The 23803-nt window shown below is 45.9% G+C and overlaps 1 long non-coding RNA gene across 1 annotated transcript in view; it reads right to left on the reverse strand.

The window, feature by feature from the left end:
* The window catches only part of LOC139279518 (uncharacterized), a 38771-nt gene extending 16999 nt beyond the window's left edge, over positions 1–21772 (reverse strand). Inside the window, exons 1-3 of the long non-coding RNA XR_011596497.1 lie at positions 21687–21772; positions 2476–2572; positions 2185–2295 (exon numbers count right to left, since the gene is read on the reverse strand). This is a non-coding gene — a long non-coding RNA (uncharacterized lncRNA). The remainder of the gene's footprint in view (positions 1–2184; positions 2296–2475; positions 2573–21686) is intronic.
* Positions 21773–23803: the final 2031 nt, after the last annotated feature.

Below are 23803 nucleotides of genomic sequence, written 5' to 3' on the forward strand. Positions count from 1 at the left end.
GCTTATCATTATGGTTTCTTTACCTTATTTCAGAAAAATGACTTTTTAGAGCCACAATATTAATCGCTTTCATAATATAAAACATTAACGCACTGCCCCCTCCCAATACCATATTTTTTCTAAATGCTAAATTTAGTTTCCTTAGCCTCATTTCATTGCAAAATGACCTTAGATCCAGAATTTTCTTTGTTGCTTTCTCTTAAATCTTTTCCATACCTTTTATCTTGTCAAAATTTGCTGACCAAAGTTTCAGGTCCAGTCCCACCAATGCTACCATCTTTCTTTGTCTTAAATTATCTAGATTTCACTTCTGTATTCTGTTTTGGTTTTGTAATTAATGCCAGTTTGATGATGCTTTCAATTTTCCCTCAACTATTGAAACCAAATATTTTCTCCAAACACCTTCAGAGCATAAGAACATAAGAATTAGGAGTAGGAGTAGGCCCCACTTGACTGCTCCGCCATTTAATAAGATCATGGCTGATCTTCCACTTTCTTGCCCAATCCCCATATCTGTTAATCCCCCTCAGAATCTTATATGTTTCAATGAGATCACATCTCATTCTTCTAAACTCCAGAGTATAGATCCATTCTGCTCAATGCTAAATTTTGTTTCCTTAACTTCATTTAATTGCATAATGACCTTGGACCCAGAATTATCTTTGTAGCTTTCGCTTAAATCCTTTCTATACCTTATATCTTGTCTAAATTTGTCTAAATACTTAATTAAGAGCATACCCTTCATTCTGTTCGTATTTTCTATTAGTTAAGATGTTAACAGCCATTCATCTGCTTAGCTGATAATTCAATGTAGATTTTGTTCTCACCTTTCTCTCTTCAGGGTGTGCTGATTTCCTACACAATTAAACATATTACGTACAATTGGGATCATTTATTGTGTTTTTAAGAGCAGAGGCTGAGGAATGAAAGAATTTGCTGATTACAGTTGTCCGATGAGAAAAGTTGCTTTTGAAAACTATCTGGTGTTTCCATTATCAAACCACTTACAGAATCTTTCTCAGTGCCCTGAGCATTCAAACGAATTTCTGACCTATAATATCAATCACACTGGCCTAGAACTGGACAACGACTGAACCGGTAGGCCTGTTGCACAGCCGATATTGGGCCTCGTGCCTCATTTAATTGAGACAAGTGAGCTGTGGACACCTGCTCTGCATTCCCCAGGCAGCTCGCCGGCGAAGAGGCTTTGAACTTTAGCCCACACCGTCGCCAGCTGTGGCTCTCAGGTAGGCTGTTAAAAGAGAACGGGGATAGTATCCAGGTACAGCAAGTGATCAGGAAGGCCAATGGAATCTTGACCTTTATTGCAAAGGGGATGGAGTGTAAAAGCAGGGAAGTCTTGCTACAATTATACAAGGTATTGGTGAGGCCACACCTGGAATATTGCATCCAGTTTTGGTTTCCATATTTAAGAAAGGATATACTTGCTTTGGAGGCAGTTCAGAGAAGGTTCACTAGGTTGACTCCGGAGATGAGGGGGTTGACTTATGAGGAAAGGTTGAGAAGTTTGGGCCTCTACTCATTGGTATTGAGAAGAATGAGAGGTGATCTAAGATTATGAGGGGGCTTGACAAGGTGGATGCAGAGAAGATGTTTCCACTGATCGGGGAGACTAGAACTAGGGGCCATAATTCTAGAATAAGGGGTCGCCCATTTAAAACTGAGATGAAGAGGAATTTCTTCTCTCAGAGGGTTGTAAATCTGTGGAATTCGCTGCCTCAGAGAGCTGTGGAAGCTGGATCATTGAATAAATTTAAGACAGAGCTAGACAGTTTCTTAACCGATAAGGGATTAAGGGGTTATGGGGAGCAGGCAGGGAAGTGGACCTGAGTCCATGATCGCATCAGCCATGATCGTATTGAGTGGCGGAGCAGGCTCGAAGGGTCGTATGGCCTTCTCCTGCTCCTATTTCTTATGTTCTTATGATACAATTTGGATGGGACGTTCAGGTGGGGGCGCATTGGACCAGGAGAGGGCAACTGGGACATGGTCAGTCGGCTGACTGGATGGAGGAGTTTCCGGGGGTGTGATTGGAACAGTGGGAGTGGGTGGTGGGGCTTTGGGACATTGGAGTCAGCGTCGAGGCCTTTTTAACAACCTGTTCAACCAGTTCATCATCTTCTGTGGAAAGAACATTCTTCCTGCCGTCTGTCCTAAACTTACTTGTCAACTGTGAATCTGTGTCCTCTTGTCCTGATGCCTTGGTGTATCAGAAAATATTGTTCTGCATTTACTTTCACAATCTTGTTAAGTATCTTGTTTGTCTCTGAGACGCTGCTTTTTGAAAAAAAAAACATTTAGCCATGCCTTGATAAGTTTTGACAATATTTGGATATTGCTTTACATCAGTAAATCTAAGTTATATTGGGCTAGAGTTTCCAATGGCTTACCGCCCGGTTTCTGGGCGGTATTGGCCATTGTGGCCGATAATCAGGTGAGCAAAAAATTCCCTACCTGAGTTACGCCGGCGGTTTCGAGGTGCCACTGGGGAACGGACAGTCGGTGTGCACCATCCTGAGATCGCCCTGGCGATATTTGGCTCAGCAGTGACCTGTAGGTAAGTATGAAAAAAAAACACCCACGAGAATCAGCGCAGCTGAGCGGTCGGTGAATAGCTCAAGAAAAAGGTTAGTAATTGTTTTTTTACTCATTTCTTAAAAATTCTGTTGTGGTGATTTAATTGAAAAGGGTCTTGAGATGTTTTTTTGATTTTTTATGTGATGTTATTTTTAAAAATTATTTTTAATGTTTTTTTGCTGCTAGGCCCAACTTGCAGCCTCGGATAAATTTTCAGTGATTTTTTAAATTTATCGGCCATTTTCTTTAGGAACCGCCCAATCGACCCTAAATTGCACTTTTTCGCCCAGATTGGGGGTGCAATGCCCATGGTTTTCGCTTGGCAGATTTTTAAATTTTTGGGGGGATGTTTTCGCCGGCGATAATCTTGGGAATCTTAGCAGTATTTTGGGCGGCAATTGGGCACTGGCGAGCAGTTAGGAAATTCAAGCCCATTGAAACTTCCCTAGGTAGCAAGATTACCAGATCACTCTGAAGTCTTGCTGAAGCTGTACAGTGCTCTGATCACGATAAACCTGGAATACTGCACACAGTATTGGCAACTGGGATATAAGAGACCATCCGGACTGCCCTATTGCACATGAGAGCAATGGGGCTGGACTTTGCTGTTACCAGGACAAGCTTTCAGGAATAACTAGTTAAATAAGGACTCTTCAACATGGAAAGGAGACATCTCAGAGGGGATCTTACAGAGGTATCTAGGAGAGAGTAAATACATCTTCCAGGATTATCCAATCATAACCTCTTCTCAGTTAATCAAAACATTGATAGTGTTGATGAAAATTTCTAAGTCAAACATCCCTTTCTCCCGAAGATCTTAATGTTATGGTGATGGTTCCTGGGTTCACCTTCCATTATTACAGAGCTTGCTTAAGATGCACATAACTTTGTTCTTCCCTCCTCAAATGGCTTATTCTGAGTTATTTTTTTGTGCCTAGAATTAATTGTTTATGAGTTGAGTGCTTGCAGGGGTCAGGGGAAGGGAAGGGGTTTGGGGAGATACTTGGGGGCCACAATTGCAACCTGCCCAAAATGGGGCGCATGCAATCCGGATTTTACTGTTTTCACCGCAGCGGTGGTTGAGGTCGCCTCTTGGGCGAAATTTCGCTCCTTGTTTTTTTTCTCTCCGATCCAGAAGTCACTCTTAATGGGGGCAGTGACTGCATGAGAGGGGCAGAAAGGCGGCGATGGCAACACCTGAGGGGTGGAAGTTGTGGACGGTGCGGAATGACCGCCGCGATGACTTCATCACGGCACCGCATCAACACGGCTCTCCCCTTCACTTAAAGGAAAGAACCTTTGTGTGTTTAAAACTTTGGCCCACTGGGCCACCAGGGATGGTTTCAGCCAGGCCAGTGGTCTAATACCCAAGAGTGGGTGTCAGGCTGCTTGTTGGTGGCCCGGCTGAACCCATGGGCATAACTGCCGGGCCGACATGGTAAATGGCCGACAAAAAAAAAACATGGCAGCAACGGCAGTGCATCCTCCTCTTTAAGGGAAGCCGTACCACCACTGCAGAAGGCTACAGCCTCACTAGACCACCGGGAAAAAGCTTGTTTTTGCACCGCCGGGCGGGCTGAAGATTTTCATGGCAGAATTTCGCCGTCGGAGGGGTAGATCGGCAGTGTGCATGGTGATTGTTATATGTAAACCTGCATGTACCTTGTGTAGCCACCAGAGGGCTCATCCCCTGGAGTCCCAAGGGATCCCACAATCCCTTGGGAGCACCTGTACTAAGGGGGCCTCACAGGCTGGAAAGGCACTCTGGAGACCTGCAATAAAAGACTAAGGTCATACTTTACTTTGAGCTCACAGTATCCAGTCAGACTCCTTATTCATACATAACAACAGGCGATGAGATATCCAATGATGCAGAGAACAGTGGGCATCCTGGAGACATTTTTGGAGGGAGATGATTGGGAAACCTTCGTGGAGCGACTCGACCAATACATCGTGGCCAACGAGATGGAAGGAGAAGCGAACGCTGCCAAATGAAGAGCGATTCTCCTCACTGTCTGCGGGGCACCAATGTATGGCCTCATGAAAAATCTTCTTACTCCAGCGAAACCCACAGACAAATCGTACGATGATTTGTGCACACTGGTCCGGGAACATCTGAACCCGAAGGAAAGAGTTCTGATGGCAAGGTACCGGTTCTACACCTACAAAAGGTCTGAAGGCCAGGAAGTGGCGAGCTATGTCACCGAGCTGAGACGCCTTGCAGAACATTGCGAATTTGAAGGACATTTGGAGCACATGCTCAGAGACTTTTTCGTACTTGGCATTGGCCATGAAGTGATACTTCGCAAACTTTTGACTGTAGAGACCCCAACCTTGAGTAAAGCCATAGCGATAGCCCAGGCATTCATTGCCACCAGTGACAATACTAAGCAAATCTCTCAGCACACGATTGCTGCTACAAGTACTGTGAACAAAGTGATGTTGTTTTCAAATCACAACGTATAGTGCAGGCCCCACATGCCTGCAGCTGCACGTCTGCAAATATCTCAGAGTCCACCATCAAGGGTGATGAATGCAAGGCCATTAATACCTTGTTGACCCTGCGGGGGTGATCATCATTTCCATTCATGCCGCTTCAAAGGGTACATCTGCAAGGGCTGTGGAACAATGGGACACCTCCAATGTATGTGCAGGCGAGCTGCAAACCCTGCTAATCCTGCAAACCACCATGTTGCAGAGGAGGACAGATCCACGGCGGAACACGCGTGTGTTTATGGGGTAAAGAAAATGCATCAATATCTGTTTGGACTCAAATTTGAATTGGAAACTGACCATAAGCCACTGATATCCCTTTTTTCCGAAAGTTAAGGGATAAATACGAATGCATCGGCCAGCATCCAGAGATGGGCGCTCACGTTGTCCGTATACAACTACGCCATTCGCCACAGGCCAGGCACAGAAAACTGTGCCGATGCTCTCAGTAGGCTGCCATTGCCCACCACGGGGGTGGAAATGGCACAGCCCGCAGAATTAGTCATGGTAATGGAAGCATCTGAGACTGAGCAATCACCCGTCACAGTCCGACAGATTAGAACCTGGACGTGCCAGGACCCCTTACCATCCCTAGTAATAAATTGTGTGCTTCACGGGAGCTGGTCCAGTGTCCCTGTGGAAATGCAGGAAGAGATAAAGCCGTACCAGCGGCATAAAGATGAAATGTCTATACAAGCAGACTGCCTTCTGTGGGGTAATCGGGTAGTGGACCCCAAGAAGGGCAGGGACACTTTCATCAGTGATCTCCACATTGTAATGATGAAAGCGATAGTCAGATCTCACATGTGGTGGCCTGGTTTCGATGCGGACTTTGAGTCCTGCGTGCACAAATGTAATACATGCTCGCAGATAAGCAACGCACTCAGGGAGGCGCCACTAAGTTTATAATCTTGGCCCTCCAAACCATGGTCTCGGGTCCATGTCAACTATGCAGGCCCGTTTTTGGGTAAAATGTTCCTAATGGATGTAGATGCGTACTCCAAATGGATTAAATGTGAGATGATGTCGGCAAGCCGTCCGCTGCCACCCCTGAAAGCCTACGAGCCATGTTTGCCATGCACGGCCTGTCTGATATCCTTGTGAGCGACAACGGGCCATGTTTCACCAGTGCCGAGTTCAAAGAGTTCATGACCCTTAATGGAATCAAACATGTTACATCTGCCCCGTTCAAACCAGCATCCAATGGACAGGCAGAGAGAGCAGTGTAAACCATCAAGCAGAGCTTGAAGAGGGTAACTGAAGGCTCACTGCAGACTCCTGCTTAGCTACCGCATGAGACCCCACTCGCTCACTGGGATTCCACCCGCTGAACTGCTCATGAAAATGGCACTTAAGACAAGGTTCTCATTATTGCACTCTGATCTACATGAACAGATAGAGAGCAGGCGGCTTCAACAAAGTACATATCATGATAGCGCAAATGTGTCACGCGAAATTGAAATCAATGATCCTGTATTTGTGTTGAACTATGGACAAGGTCCCATGTTGGTCCCGGCACTGTTGTGGCCAAAGAGGGAAGTAGGCTGTTTCGGGTCAAACTTTCAAATGGACTCATCCACCGGAAACACTTGGACCAAATCAAACTCAGATTCACAGACTATCCTGAGCAACCCACATTGGACCCTACCTTCTTTGACCCTCCAACATACACACCAGTGGCAACCGACACCGCAATTGACCACGAATCAGAACCCATCACCCGCAGCAGCCCAGCAGGGCTCACCACACCAGGTAGCCCAGCAAGGCCAGCTGCACAGCAGCCCAGCGAGAGCTCAACCAACGATTCACCAAGACCAGCCATTGCACCGAGACGATCAACCAGGGAAAGAAAGGCCCCAGATCGACTCACCTTGTAAATAGTTACACTATTGACTTTGGGGGGGGGGAGTGTTGTTATATATGTAAACCTATATATACTTTGTGTAACCACCAGAGGGCTCATCTCCTGGAGTCCCAAGGGATCCCACAATCCCTTGGGAGCACCTGTACTTAAGGAGGCCTCACAGGTTGGAGAGGCACTCTGGAGACCTGCAATAAAAGACTAAGGTCACGCTTTACTTTGTGCTCACAGTATCCAGTCAGACTCCTTATTCATACATAACAGTGATGATGCACTTAAGACGGATCGGCTGCAGCGGAGGCATGGGTGGGGGGTGGAGAAGGTCACCGCCGGGTTAACACGGGTTCAGAATTTTGATAATGGAAACCATTATATGAAAGGTCGGCGGCCATTGCACTCCGTAGCATAGCCCCCACTTTCCGATCTTAACAGGCCTTAAGGAAAGGGGCAATTTTGGCCTCTTGATGTTTCAATTTCACATTGAGCTATGTTATGCATGGCTCTTGATAAGTATATTTTGTCTTGGCACACAAGGCAAGACAAATGCCTTGGAAATCAATCAATCCTATTTCATCATTCTAAACTATTTTATCTTTCAAACAAAACAGGCATTTTCAGGAAATCTGAACTGCTTTTACAAGCTGTCAGGCTACAAAGGCAACTCTGCTCAGCAGCAACCCTTCTGGCTTTGGGCTCATTCTTACATGCCAGAGATAGAATCATGTCAATCTGAAGTAATCTGAACTGTTCAGTTTGTTGCAAAAACATGGGTTTCTGTAAACCTTGCAGCAGTCAGAGGGTTAAGCTCGCCTTCAAGTGAGCGGAACTGGATTGTACAGTGTATCAGCCTCAGTATTTTTGGATACTTATTTGCAATAAATGAGCAGGAACAGCACATAATCAACTCCAGTGAACGTAGAATCAACCATTTGCATCTCTGTCCCAATTTCAAGCACAAGCACGAAGGAGGCATTTGTTTCAAATTTATGTTCATGTACATGTTATGAGTAGTTAAGTTCGAGTTTTTGAGAACCCACAGAACTTTTTCCATGGCACATCACTGCAGTCTAAAGACATAGTTAGCGGCTTTTGCTCCTCTGCAGCTAGTAGAAAGACTATATTAAATGCTGATTCCTGTTGTGTACGTATGTACCCTGTACACTTAATGTACAGTTACATAAGACCATTGAATGTATCTTCACACTGTATACAATATGCCTGTATCACCAGAGGGTGCAACTGGTGGAGACCGAGAGGTCACCTGCACACCACAGGTAACCAGGTATAAAAGGGAGCTCAAAATGCTGTACCCTCACTCAGGAGCTGCAATAAATGGACTAAAGTCACAACAGTTCAAGTGCAATGCCTTACCTCATAGAGTCATTACTAGAGTGCTTACAGACACAATAACTTGCGACACGAATATGAATTTCCACGCGAAAAATGGCTAACCTTGGCAACTTTCAACAATTCACTGATGGGGAAGATTGGGATGCCTTTGTGGAAAGGCTAGAACACTATTTCATCGCGAACGATCTGGTTGGAGACACACTGACCTCGCTGGCTGATAAGCGAAGGGCTATCCTGCTCAGCAGTTGTGGGCCCATCATTCATGGCCTTATCAGGGACTTGCTAGCCCCAGAGAAGACGATAATCAAAATGTTCGCGGAGCTCGTAACGATGATATAGGAACAGCTCAAGCCTAAAGAGAGCTTCCTCACAGCCAGACACTGGTTCTACACACACCAGCGGCCTGAAGGCCAAGAAATTGCAAAATATGCTGCAGACCTGAGACGATTGGCTGCACCATGTGATTTTGGCGACCATCTCACCGAAGCACTGAAGGATATCTTTTTTATTGGAATCGGCCACAAAGGCCTCCTCCATAGGCTGCTCTCTGCGGACACCACGGTCACCCTGCAGAAGGCAATTAACATCAGCCAGGCATTCATGACCTCAGCCTGCGATTCCAAGAGGATGATGACACATCCCCAGGACTCTAACCCGACAAGTACCGTGAACCAAATGGCACCTTTCAGAGGCAAGGCTGCGACCGAGTCCCACAACCCTGAGTCCGCCACATAGGGCCAACCGGCTAGCCCCATGCTGGCGCTGTGGAGAAAACACAGAGACCACCAATGCAGATACAGAGACTATACTTGGAAAGGCTATAACTATTGTGTTCCTAACACAGATGAGACTGCACACAGGGAGGTTAAAGTAACAGTGACCTCAGTCTTTATTAAGACACTACAGAGTGAGGAACAGGCCTTAGGGGCCGGCTTATATACAGTGCTCCCAAGGGATGCTGGGATCCCTTGGGACTTCAGGGGATGTGCTCCCTGGTGGTGGAACATGGGAGTTCATGCTTTACAGATACACAACATCACTCCTCTGCAAAGTCAAAGAGAAAACTATTTACAAGGTGAGGCGGTCGGGAGTCTTTCTTTCCCTGGTGGACCGCCTCGGTAAAAATGTCGGTTCTGGTGTGTTGGCTGTGCCCTCACTGGGCTGGCGTGTTGTTGACCCTGCAGGGCTGCTGGGTGAGCCTGGACTTGCTGGGCTGTTGGGCGTGATGGGTTCAATTTCCTGGTCCGGGGTGGTGTCGTTGATCCTTTGGGTGTGTGTTGTGGGCTCGAAAAAGGTGGTGTCTGCTGTGGGTTGTTCAGGGCAGTCTGTGAACCGCAGTCTTGTTTGGTCCAGGTGCTTTCTGCAAATTTGTCTATTGTCTAGTTTGACTACAAACACCCTACTCCCTTCTTTAGCTATTACCGTGCCCGCGATCTACTTGGGACCATGTCCACAGTTTAGTACATAAACAGGATCATTCAGATCAATTTTCCGTGACACAGTAGCGCAACCATTGTTTACATTTTGTTGCTGCCGCCTGCTCTCTACCTGATCATGCAGGTTGGGGTGAACCAGTGAGAGTCTGATTTTAAGTGTTCTTTTCATGAGTAGCTCAGCCAGGGGCATCCCTGTGGGTGAGTGGGGTCTCGTGCGGTAGCTGAGCAGTACTCAGGACAGATGGGTTTGGAGTGAGCCTTCTGTGACTCCTTTAAGGCTCTGTTTGATTGTTTGTATAGCCTGCTCTGCCTGTCCATTGGTGAATGGTTTAAACGGGGCTGAGGTGACATGTTTGATCCTATTGTGGGTCATGAATTCTATAAGTTCGGCACTGATGAAACATAGCCCGTTGTCACTGACCAGTATGTCAGGCAGGCCGTGGGTGACAAACATGGCCCTCAGGCTTTCAATGGTGGCAGTGCTTCCCGATATTATTTCACATTCAATCCATTTTGAAAAAGCATCCACCACCACCAGGAACATTTTACCGAGAAACGGGCCCGCATAGTCGACATGGATTCTTGACCATGGTCTGGAGGGCCAGGGCCATAAACTTAGTGGCACCTCTCTGGGCGCGTTGCTCAACTGCGCACACACGCGGCACTGCTGTACACAGGACTCTCAGTCAGGGTCGATACTGGGCCACCACACGTGGGATCTGGCTATCGCTTTCATCATTGCTATACCCGGGTGTGTGCTGTGGAGATCCGAGATGAACGTCTCCCTCCCCTTTTTGGGGACCACTATGCGGTTACCCCACAACAGGCTACCTGAATGGACAGATCGTCCTTTCGCCACTGGAACAGCTTGATTAGCTCTTGCATTTCAACGGGGATGCTGGCCCAGCTCCCATGCAGTACACAGTTTTTTTACTCGGGACAGCAGAGGATCTTGGCTGGTCCAAATCCTAATCTGGCGGGCCGTGATAGGTGATTTATCATTTTCAAATGCTTCCATGACCATCGACAAGTCTGCGGGCTGCGCCATCTGCAACAAGTTTGCAGGCTGCGCCATTTCCACCCCCGTGATGGGCAATGGTAGCCGACTGAGAGCATCCGCACAGTTCTCGATGCCTGGCCTGTGGCGGATAGTATGCTGATAGCTTGAGTGCCCACCTTTGTATGCGGGCTGAAGCATTAGTATGTATCCACTTGTTTTCGGCGAACAGGGATATGAGGGGCTTGTGATCGGTTTCCAGCTCAAATTTGAGGCCAAACAGGTACTGATGCATTTTCTTTACCCTGAACACACACGCTAATGCCTCTTTCTCAATCATGCTGTATGCCCTCTCGGCCTTAGACAAGCTCCTGGAGGCATAGGCGACAGGTTGCAACTTCCCCGCAACGTTAGCTTGTTGTAATACACACACGACTCCGTACGACGATGCATCACATGCTAGCACAAGTCTTTTACACGGTTATACAATACAAGCAGCTTGTTAGAGCATAAAATGTTTCTTGCTTTTTCAAAAGAAATTACTTGTTTTTTTTCCCCATACCCAGTTCTCACTTTTACGCAATAACACATGTAGGGGCTCTAAGAGGGTGCTTAACCCTGGTAGGAAGTTACCAAAATAGTTGAGGAGTCCCAGGAATGACTGCAGCTCCGTGACGTTCTGTGGCCTGGGCGCGTTCCTGATAGCCTTTATTTTGGCGTCTGTGGGCCGAATGCCGTCCGCCGCGATCTTTCTCCCCAAAAACTCCATTTCTTTTGCCATGAAGATGCATTTCGACCTCTTCAGCCGCAGCCCTACGCGATCCAGTTGCTGGAGGATTTCCTCCAGGTTTTGTAGGTGCTCGACAATGTCTCGACCCGTGACCAATATGTCGTCCTGAAAAACCACCATGCATGGTACTAACTTGAGTAGGCTCTCCATGTTTCTCTGGAAGATCGCTGCAGCCGACCGAATTCCAAATGGGCATCTGTTGTAGATGAACAGTCCCTTGTGCGTGTTGATGCAGCTCCTGCATCATGTAGGCCGAAGTCAGGTCGAGCTTGGTGAACATCTTGCCTCCTGCCAGCGTCGCAAATAGGTCGTCTGCCTTAGGTAGCGTGTATTGGTCCTGTAGCGAGAAACGATTAATAGTTACTTCATAATTGCCGCAAATCCAGACCGTGTCATCACTTTTGAGTACTGGAACAATTGGGCTGGCCCACTCGCTGAATTCCACTGGGCAGATGATGCCCTCGCGTTGCAGCCTGTCCAGCTCAATTTCCACTCTCTCCCTCATCATATGAGGTACCGCTCGTGCCTTGTGGTGAATGGGTCATGCCTCTGGGACCAAGTGGATCTGCACCTTCATCCCGGAAAAGTTTCCAATGCCTGGCTCAAAAAAGGAAGGAAATTTGTGAAGAACCTGGGTACATGAGGCTTCATCAACATGTGATAGCACTCGGATGTCATCCCAGTTCCAGTGGATTTTGCCCAGCCAGCTCCTTCCAAGCAGTGTGGGGCCATCGCCCAGGCCAATCCAGAGTGGCAGTTCATGCACCGTGCCCTCATAGGTGACCTTGACCATGGCGCTGCCCAGGACAGTGATGAGCTCTTTGGTGTATGTTCTCAGTTTAGTGTGGATGGGGCTCAGGGCTGGTCTGAGTGCCTTGTTGTATCACAGTCTCTCAAAACATCTTTTTAATCATGATGGATTGGCTAGTGCCAGTGTCCAGTTCCATGGCTACGGGTAAGCCATTCAATTTTACATTTAGCATTATAGGTGGACATTTCGTCGAAAATGTGTGCACCCCGTGTACTTCAGCATCTGCCTCCTCTCTCTGAGACTCAAAATTGCTTTGATCCACCTCTGCCACATGGTGGTTAACAGGTTTTGCAGAGCTTGCAGCTCGTCTGCAAGCTCATTGGAGGTGCCCCATTGTTCCACAGCTCTTGCAAATATACCCTTTGAAGTGGCATGAATAGGCTGAATGGAAACCTCCACAATGCCAACAAGGTGTGAATTGCCTTGCATTCATCCTTTGTTGCGGATTCTGAGTCATCTGGGTCACCTGAGGCCTGCTGGCAGTTGCAGACTTGTGGTTCCTGCCCTGTACATTTCTGCTCGCAAACACAGTTCCAATTAATTTATGAACATTGCTAGCACTTGTGTGCTGAGAGATTTGTTTGATGTTATCACTGGTGGACATAAACGCCTGTGCTATCGCAATGGCCTTACTGAGGGTCGGTGTCTCTACAGTCAAAAGTTTTCGTAGAATGGTCTCGTGGCCAATGCCCAGTACAAAAAAGTCTCTGAGCATCTGCTCCAGGTAGCCATCAAACTCACATTGTCCTGCAAGTCGCCTTAGCTCGGCGACGTAGCTCGCCACTTCCTGACCTTCAGATCGCTGGCACATGTAGAACCGATACCTCGCCATCAGCATCCTCTCCCTTGGGTTAAGATGCTCCTGAACCAGTGTACACAGCTCCTGATATGACTTATCTGTGGGTTTCACCGGAGCCAGAAGATTCTACATGAGGCTGTAGGTCAGTGCCCCGCAGACTGTGAGGAGGACCGCTCTCCTTTTTGCAGCGCTTCCTTCTCCGTTCAGCTTGTTGGCTACAAAGTACTGGTCTAGTCGTTCGACATAGGCTTCCCAGTCCTCACCCTCCGAGAACTTCTCCAGGATGCCCACAGTTTGCTGCATCTTTGTGTTGGATTCGTATACTCGTCGCCAGTTATTGTGTTCCTAACACAGATGAGACTGCACACAGGGAGGTTAAAGTAACAGTGACCTCAGTCTTTATTAAGAAACAACAGAGGGAGGAACAGGCCTTAGGGGCCGGCTTATATACAGTGCTCCCAAGGGATGCTGGGATCCCTTGGACTTCAGGGGATGTGCTCCCTGGTGGCGGAACATGGGAGTACATGCTTTACAGATACATAACAGTAACACTAAAGGCCATCTCCAGTGAATGTGTAAAATAAATTTTACTCAGTGAGTCAGTAAGAGTTGGCCGATCACCCAGGCTCCAGTGCTGATGAAGACAAAGAGAGAATCCAGGAGGCAGCTCAGCCACAGGAAGAGGTGTACGGAGTGTTTACTTGCTCCACCGAGAGTTCCCCGTTGAAAATAGAAGTCGAAATCAATGATGTTCCAGTCTCGATGGAGGTCGACACAGGGGCGAGTCAATCGCTGATGAACCAGGCGGCCTTCGAGAAACTCTGGGATAATCCTATTGAATAACCTAAAATGCTACCAATGCAGGAGAAGCTGCTCACTTACACAAATGACACCATCCCAGTTATTGACAGCGTGGATGTCCAGGTGTCCTACGGTGGCGCGATGCACAAGCTACATTTGTGGATCATTGCTGGTGATGGTCCAACGCTGCTCGGAAGAAGATGGATGAAACAAATCCAAATCTGTTGGAGCTGGGAAAGCCTCCAGGCCCCGGCGATTGACATCCCATGCGGCCCCAAATTTGGATTCATCGCAGCACCTGAGGATCCTACCGTTTAACTCGACCGCACCCAACGGTGAGATGATCCAACCTGAATGACCAGACCTCACATTCCAGGCTCCAGTGGCAGGACTCCAAAGGAAGAATATCAATGCAGAAGGTAAATTCCCAGCTTCAGTGGCAGAACCTGGGGAGCCTATCTCATGGAGAGAGAAAAGATGGCGCCCGCACCACGAGGTGAAGCACCTGAAATCAAGATGGCCACGACCAGACCACGAGGGGCAGCGTTGAGGGAGCAACACGTGATGCCGAGCAGCGAACCAGATTAGGGTAAAACTTGCAAGGCCCTCTTAATGGAGACCGGCAACCCAGAACAATTAAAGGGACAGTTCCACTCTGTACAGCGATGCCGGTGATACTAATGTAAAAGATGTAATTAATGAATGCAAGTTTATAAATGTACCTTCGAACAGCGATGCCAGTAGAATACGTGGAAACGATGTAATTAATGGATACAAGTATCTAAATGTAATATTATACAGCGATGCTGGTAGTATACAGGGAAAAGATGTAATTGAGGGAAAAGATGTAATTGACAAATGTGAATTTGTAAAGACAACCAACAATGTTGAGTCGGATGATTGCGATCAGAGCCAATGTATCATGAATGTAAGTAATGGAATAATGTATGATGCCGGGTTCAACATGTACGCCGACAAAATCAAGGGCAACCTCCCGTGGGAAGCACCCAGGTCCAGTGGGCAGCACCCAGGTCCAGTGGGCTACCCGATCATGTAGCCTGCGCCTCTGGGACCAATGTGATGCCCCAGGGAGTGTGGCCACACATAGAGGGAGCATACCCACTGCAGGGCCAGCGATCAGCGGATGGCACAATCACCACTACTGACACCCTGCCCCAGATTGGCCCTACCTCTCTGGCTACCAAGGCCAGTACCGGGAGCAAGAGGCCAGCACCCTCCAGCTCTCCCGACGGGACCTGGGATGGCCAGTCTCCCACTACCGCTGAAGGGCAGCAGGGAGACCCTGCAGCCCTCAATGTAGGACAAGGAGGTCACACATTCCTGTGGCACTGATCACCACTAGGCAATAGCAAAGGCCCTGAGGCTCAGCCAGGGGAGCGATCCGAGCCCACTCAGCTGGCAGGGGACGCAGTGCCACCATCAGACATCCTGGACACAGTCCGGTTACTCTGGAACTAGCGTCCTAACCCACCTACATCTAGACCCCAGGGGCAAGACTGTAATATCATGTATGTACCTTACCTGTCATATTTACTCGTTCCACTTCTGCAAAACCCAAACAGTGATGTAACCAATCCTAATTTTTTTTCATTCTCTGTACATATATGCAAATGCAGATGTCGAGCCACACACATGGACTATGTATAGGGGGGGGGGCGGAGAAATGGATGTATGTAGCCATGGACACACATGGATCACACCCAGAACCCACTCAAACCCCACTGCAACCTCCAACCGTCCACTGCTGACCATTTCCCAATGTCGTGGCAATAAAGACTTGGGGGTCCATAGGGAGAGAGCTATTCCCAAGCACAGACAAAGTACCAGGGCTTTGGGCACTCAAGTCGAGGGCCAGAGCATACAGTGCAAAGGCCAGTGGCACAAGACTTAGGGGGGAGTGATGTTGTGTATGTATATACCCTGTACACTTAATGTAAAGTTACATAAGACCATTGAATGTATCTTCACACTGTATACAATATGCCTGTACCACCTGGGAGTGCAACTGGTGAAGACCTAGAGGTCACCTGCACACTGCAGATAAACAAGTAAAAAAAGGGAGCTCACCTTACTGTACCTTCACTCAAGAGCTGCAATAAATGGACTGAGGTCGCAACAGTTCAAGTGCAATACTAGAGTGCTTACAGACACAGTAACTCTTTTCCCACATTGACCAGTTCTTCATTCACCTTTGACACACGTCTCACTATCGTAATCAAAGTGCTTTAACCTCCATATGCCAGATCCTGTGGTTCAGGAATTTCAATGACTGCTATTCTCTCACTCTGCACTATTGAGAGAAATAAAATACCCTTTACATCAAAAAACATCCTCATCATGCAGTTGCATTGCTTTCCACGCACCTCCAAAGAATTTTGTTTGCAGTTACAGATGAGCTGGCAACTGGTTTGCAGTGGGAGAAACAAATTGTAGATTGCATGAGTTTTGGTCAGGGCATTAAAAATTGACATTTTCCTCATTTCTGGCAATTAAGGGCTAAAATTTTGGCTCCGTTGTTTGGGCGTTACGGGTGCCAAATTGGGTCCAAAATGACGTCTGGTGTGGGCTGCACCAGACGCCGTCTTGATGAGGGTGTTGGAACAATCTTTAGGTGCAGAAGAATAAAACAAAGACTTGCATTTATATAGCACCTTTCATGACCACCAGAAGTGTCTAAGCGCTTTACAGCCAATGAAGTACTTTTGGAGTGTAGTCACTGTTATAATGTGGGATAGGCAGCAGCCAACCTTCACACAGCAAGATCCCACAAACAGCAATGTGATAATGACCAGATAATCCGGTGTTGTTATGTTGACTGAGGGATAAATATTTGCCAGGACACCAGGGATAGCTCTCCTGCTCTTCCTCGAAATAGTCTTGGTTGTTGACTGGAGGGTCTCCTGGCCCCCTGTAAAAAGACAACCTCTCTCCTGGAGTTGATCTCCTGGACCAACACCTGCAGTGGTGCTGCATCGGAGAACCTGGTTGCATGCTCTTCCCCGTGTTGTGCCATCATTAGAACTTTCTTCTCCACTGTCTTCCCAGCCAATCACCTGTTGCAGGCAGAAGACACTTTCCTTTCAGAGGTGCAGACTACCTTTGAGGAGTGCAGACTTGCTTTAATTGGAGCTAGCTTCGCAAGAGACTCCTTGATGATGATCATCATCATAGGCAGTCCCACAAATCGAGGATGACTTGCTTCCACGTCACAAAGTTCACAGGTGTTTCAATGAAGGACCTAAAATCTTGAAGGGTGGAAGATGCCTGTGCATGGATTTTTTTAATGTGTGGTGGCCGTTGCACATCAGCCACCACACGGGCTTGACAGAGCTCGGTCTTGGTCCAGTAGCAAGGATTAACCAAGACGACTGGAGACCAGAGCTGCTGCATGGACCTAATATGCACACATATCGCAGTGTGGGCTGGCCCATGCTGCCCTTGGGCCCATGTCTCTTCTGGGCCCCGAACTCATGCCTCTCCTGGGCCCCAGTCACGTCCCTCCACAATCTCTCGCTGCTCCTTCGCCCCGACCTCGCTGCTCCTTCGCTCTGACCTCGTCGCTCCTTCGCCCCGACCTCGTCGCTCCTGCTGTACCTGCCCATGCTCCAATCACCGACCTGGACCTTGATGACGTCGCTCTTCACTCCTGTTGCTCTCCCACTCAGCAGCATGTTTAGCGCTGGGCTGAACACTATGGTCATACTAATCAGCAGGCAGTATGAAATTTGCGTGCTGCCTGCAGTCTTCAGAACAGGCTTAGGTTGACAGTGCATCACAATTCCCGCATCTGTTTTCGGGCCTGATCCTATTTTTAGGCCTAGATCGCCACAGGGAACATATTTTGGAGCAAAGAGAAAAGTTTTACGGAGGTGTAAGTGGGAAGAAGAATTGGAAAGTAAAACAGCAGAAGTAAAATTCTGTTTAAGACCCAGTTAAAGGATCTGAAACAAAAATATATCCCTCCAAAAACTAATTGAAACAAAATGACCAGGGCTATCATGGCTACATGTTAACCAAAGGAACAAACAGAAATATTTTAAAAGGTATGCACAGGGAAGCATAATATTAACGAGAACTCAGTCACACAAATTAAGGGTAATTAAAAGTAAGTAAGTATAAGCAGAGCCGTGAGTGCAACATGAAACATAGAAAAACATAGAAAATAGGTGCAGGAGTAGGCCATTCAGCCCTTCTAGCCTGCACCGCCTAATAACCAAGACTAATAACCAATAGGACCAAGAGGGACCGAAAGAGATAGTTGCAGCTACATTAATAGTAGACGGTGTGGTAAACAACAGGAAATTAATTTACAGAATAAGTTATATAGGATAAGTAAATGTCAGATACATTAAATAGATTCTTCATTTGCACCCATTCAAAACTTGAACTTCTTATCTGTAACACCACTCTGCTGTGCTACTGACCTGGAGACTAGGCTATGGGTTATGGAGAGCAGTGAGAGTGGGGCATGGAGCTGGGAAGATTGGCGGGCAGGCATGTGGTACCGGGGAGAGTGGCAGGTAGGTAATAGAGTTAGTAAAATCAGTGGGGTGTAGGACCACTTCTATAACTATCGTGAGGAATGAAGGGAGCGAGTGGAGCTAGAGCACTGGGGGTGGTCTTTGTAGTGATGAGGAAAAAAAACCTGGGCTTAAGCAACCACCCTGAGAGGAATGGAGCAGATATGAAGCACTTGAAGTTAGTCTCAGTGGAGGAAGGGTACAACGTCAGATCTAGAGCCTGGGAGTGCACGGAACAGAGTCCATGGCTACATCTGGCAGTGCAGCAGAAACCCTAAAGGCACTTGCAGGAGTGAGCAGATCTGGGCGGAATGAGCAAAATGCCCTGGATGGAGGAGTAACAGAATGGAGATTGTGATTCTAAGGGAATCAAGGGATATGGGGATCGGGCGGGAAAGTGGAGTTGAGGTCGAAGATCAGCCATGATCTTATTGAATGGTGGATCAGGCTTGAGGGGCCGTATAGCCTACTCCTGCTCCTATTTCTTCTATTCTTATGAAGACCCATCATGTAGGATGAAAACATGTTGAAAATGTATTCCAGCAATCTGATTGTTCCTGGCTGCTCATATTAGAAAAATAAAATTGTTAGTATGGACCAATCAGCAACACTGCAGGAACAATGCAACCGAAATGCAACATCTTTAATGAGAGAGATAGTTAAGATCTTCGTGCTATATTTGCATACATTTGAAGTAGTTTTCTGTTTTCTATAATTGGAATCTATTTTTTCCAGAACCTTTTAACCAAAACATTTTGAAATTGCTTCATGTTCAATCATAAAATATTTGATGGAACAAAGTATAATTGAGAACATATCACCTTATATTGTAATTATATGGAGGGATAATTAATTTTCATTCACAAACAAAAAACAAAATTAGAGGAAAACAGCTCTAAAATGGTAGCATTTACAGTGTTTAAGAAAAAAACATATTAGAATCATAGCATGATACATCACTGAAAGAGGCCATTGGGCTCATCGTGCCTGTGCTGGCTCCTTGGTAGAGCTATCCAATTAGTCCCACTCCTATGCTCTTTCCCCATAGTCTTGCAAATTTTTCCCCTTCAATAGTATTTATCAAATTCCCTTTTGAAAGTTATTATTGAATCTGCTTCCATCACCCTTTCAGGCAGTGCATTCCAGATCATAACCACTCGCTGTATAAAATAATTTCTCCTCATCTTGCCTCTGGTTATTTTGCTAATCACCTTAAATCTGTATCCCCTGGTTACCAACCCTTATGCTATTGTAAACCGTTTCTGCTTGTTCACTCTATCAAAATCCTTCATGATTATGAACACCTCTATTAAATCTCCCCTTAACTTTCTCTGCTCTAAGGAGAACAGCCCAGCTTCTGTAGTCTCTCCACGTAGCTGAAGTCCCTCAACACTGGTACCATTATAGTAAATCTCTAGAGTAAAACATGCTGGGGGTGAGAGTCAGCCACTGTGGGGTCCTATTGCGTGCAGAAAAGCTTGTTGGGCGTGGAGAAAACACAACTGCTCTTCCTGGCCCACAAGCAGTGTAATAAAGGCACTTACCTCATGGACCAGGCCCTTCTCACCTCCTTTTACCTGCCAGGATTTTTGGAAGTCCGAAAATGCTGGCCTCCATGAATTAAAAATAAATGTGCTGCTAAAATGGAGGCATGCAGCCTCCTTAAAAGATTTCAGTGACCAACCCGCCTCCTGAGAGCAGGTTGATAACCCGGCCTCCCCGACCCGCCTCCGTTAAAACTGGAAGTTGGCGGGTTGGAGGTGGTTTGGGGTGGGGTTTGAGATTTTAAAAATGTCACCCCCCACCGCCCGCCCAACATCAATGCTGGATTTAAAATCCAATTCAAAATGAGATAATCTGAATGTGTAGAGTAGAGGCTTCAGCATTGCTCTAAAAATATTCAAAGAATCTTGTCACGAGTGTATGATTCATGATGCTTGGTAACTTATTTTGCGTTATTCAGAATGAATGAACCACAGACTTTGAATTCTTCGAGTTAGTCTGACAATATCAATAAGTTTTACAATGTTTGGTTAAGTAAAAACTTCCAGTCCTTCTCTAGAGGTTAAAACTGTCTTCACTTTACTCACATAAATGACACACCTCCCACACTTTGAGAAGAAGAATATTCATATTGTGGCAGTTTCGCTGTCAATACCACCTCCCTCAGTCTCTTTTTTGGGGAATAGAAGTAAATAATATTCCAACACATCAGAAACCACATCCAATAATGAAACAAAAGCAGAAAATGCTAGAAATGCACGATAAGGTCAACCAGTATCCGTAAAGAAAGATTGGTTAATGCTTGGGGTAGAACTCTTCAGCAGGACACTGAGAACTTGCTGGGAAAATAATGGCGTGATAACAATGCATGCCATTATTAATGTGCAAGTTGGCCAGCAAGTTCAGGGGATAAAAAGATACGCCATGAGTTGCGAATCTTCAGAAATTGCAGGTCGATTTATACCGCTCCGTCATTTGTTTGTGTCAACAGCATCTCGCTCTTAGCCTCCCCGTTATTTTTAGGAATGTTGGGGTTGCACATTGATTGACTATTAAACTCACCACAGAAAGTTAAAGCTGATAATTAACAGTGCGAGTACCTTTTTAACGACGCAATAATTGTTAACGCAATGCCAATCAACCTCTCTGACCCAGAAATTGAGCAACTTAAATTCTGGAGTCTCATTCCTTCAGGTGGCCAATTGTTCTTAGAGATTTTAAAAATGTCAAATAAAAAAAAAATGTCTTACTTTTCCTTTCTGTCACTATTTTTCTCTCTTTCAATCTTTCTTTCCCTCTCTTTATTTATTTTTCTGTACCTGATTTGACTCTAATTCATCCTCTTCAGTCATTGCTCTGTTTATTTCTCAATACTTAAATCTCATTGGTTAAGGAGATAGACTGTTGTTCCCATCATTCACTAAGGTCCCAGATGCCCCATTGCCCTCTCCATGCTGTTATCAGCTCACATTTCCAGCAGGTTATGGGGCAAAAGAATTTTCAAGCTGAAGGGTTCTCGATAAAGTCTAAGAGCGCATGGCATAAAATGCTCCACTCCAGTGAGTTCCGACAATATTAACCTACTTTTCTCTCTTGGAGACTTATTTCCTGCATTTTCTATTATTATTTCAGATTTGCAACATTTGCAAGTTGCTTTCATAAGTCCAAAATGAGAAAACAGCTCTAGAGAAGAGAAAAATATATACCAGCAGTAGCCCAACCATTTTGCCTGTTGTTGCTTTATGGTACAGCCATCCCAGAATTTCTTCAGTAGGTACAAATCCTGTGGACCCCTGCAATTACAGGAAAAAGCTAGTGAAATTTCTTTTGTCAATAATTTTAGCAAAAAGGTCTGCACGAGTGTAAAATATGAAATGCTATTTCTTCCTATGAAATGATGATTAACATTCTGGATCTTGTACTGGACTAGCCCCAGTTCTCTTAGTGGTCACAGATTTATGGTTCGTCGTATTGACAGTGAAGGAGGAATTTCTGCTGTTGACAGTCCTTTTCCTCGTATTCCTAGTTTTGTGTGGCCTTTATCCAAGTGCCAAACCTTTGGAAACAAAAAGGCCCATTATTACTTGCTATAAAAGTGTTCTTAGAATCCAAGAACAACTTGCCTTCCTTCACCTGTTATTTCTGAGATTGGGAGATTCACGCGTTGTGCCAGCTTGTGCCAGCTGTGGCTCAATGGGCAGCACTCTCTCCTCTGAATCAGAAGATCATAAGATCCACTCCAGAGACTTAACACAAAATCTAATACTGAGGGAGTGCTGCGCTGTCGGAGGTGTTGTCTTTCGGATAAGGTGTTAAACCAGGTGTATGTAGAAAATCCTGTGGCACTATTTCAAAGAAGAGCTTGGTGTCCTGGCCAATATTTATCCCTCAACAAACATCACTTAAAAAAAAAACAGATTATCTGATCATTATCACATTGCTGTTTGTGGGAGCTTGCTGTGTGCAATTGACTGTCACGTTTCCAGCAATACAACAGTGACTACACTTCAAAAGTACTTAATTGGCTGTAAAGCGCTTTGAGACATCCTGAGGTCATGAAAGGCGCTATATAAATGCAAGGCTTTCTTTCTTTACTTGCAGGGATGAACAGCAACAATATTAGTATAGTCCCAAAGTCCATTACAAAAACTGAACCAGATACTGAGCAGGTATTTGAAAGGAAGTTTAAGGAGGTGTTCATTGGAGTCCTGAATGAGCTGGAGTTTATGGAGGGTGGATAGCAGAAGGCTGGCAAGGACGATGTTAGTGGATTTGAGCCTGGAGATGATGAAGGCATGGTGGTGGTGGTAAGGTAGAAGTGGAGGTGAGTGATATTGCAGATGATAACTTAGGCTGTCTTGGTGATGGACTGAAAGGCTCAGCTCACGGGCAGTAAAGCGGGACACTGAGGTCACGCAACATCTGGTTCTGCCTGAGCAAGCTGCTGGGAAGTAGAACAGAGTCAGGGCAGATTGTGAAGTTTCTGACAGGAGCTTCTGTCTTGATGCTTTTGAGCTGAAGAAAGTCTGGTTCATGTATCACTTGATAGACAGTAGTCGGATAACACAGCAAGAGTCATGCAGTCAATAGCGGTGACAGAGAAGTAAAGGCGAGAAAGTGCTAATAATATATGTATTTTTTCAATAATAGGCTATTTCTCGAATACAGTAATTTAAAATATCAATTGGCCAATAAAACACAACTTTGGCGGTAGCACAAAATAGGTGATAGCAAATTGGCAACCTGTTTTACCTGCCCAATGGTCTTTTCCCGTGAAGTCAATGGAAAGGATAATCAGACAGAGTGTAAAAAACAGGCATTTTGTACTACTGTCAAAGTTGAATTTTACCCTCAATCAAAGAGAGATTCCTTCTCGTTTAGGAATTAATATGTGGATTTAACTTATGCAAATAATACAAACTTAGCCATGTCTGCACTTGCTTACTTATCTAACTGTGAATCACTTTGGTGATGATCCAGGCATGTACTTTACACATTCAGGCTGACACACTATTTACATTTTCACCATTGCTGAAACATCTGAACTTGTCAGAGTCAGACTGACGTAAGCTAAACTTTGACAAAAACAGTCCAAAACGTCTACTTTGCTGAGCAGGTTGACACACACTGAATATTTGTTTAATCAAAGAATTCATGATGTATAGTTCACCTGCACCTGTGAATCACTTTATTCATCAAAGAATTGTAGGCATATGCTTTATTCTCTTAGGTTAACCCACTCTAATACTGCTGTTTTAATCAACTGCAGGATTAATGGCAATTTATCATGCTCTGAGTAAATTGTCATCAGGGAGATGGCCTA

The sequence above is a fragment of the Pristiophorus japonicus genome, chromosome 14 (assembly GCF_044704955.1).
Source record: "Pristiophorus japonicus isolate sPriJap1 chromosome 14, sPriJap1.hap1, whole genome shotgun sequence".
Classification (NCBI taxonomy): Eukaryota; Metazoa; Chordata; class Chondrichthyes; family Pristiophoridae; genus Pristiophorus; species Pristiophorus japonicus.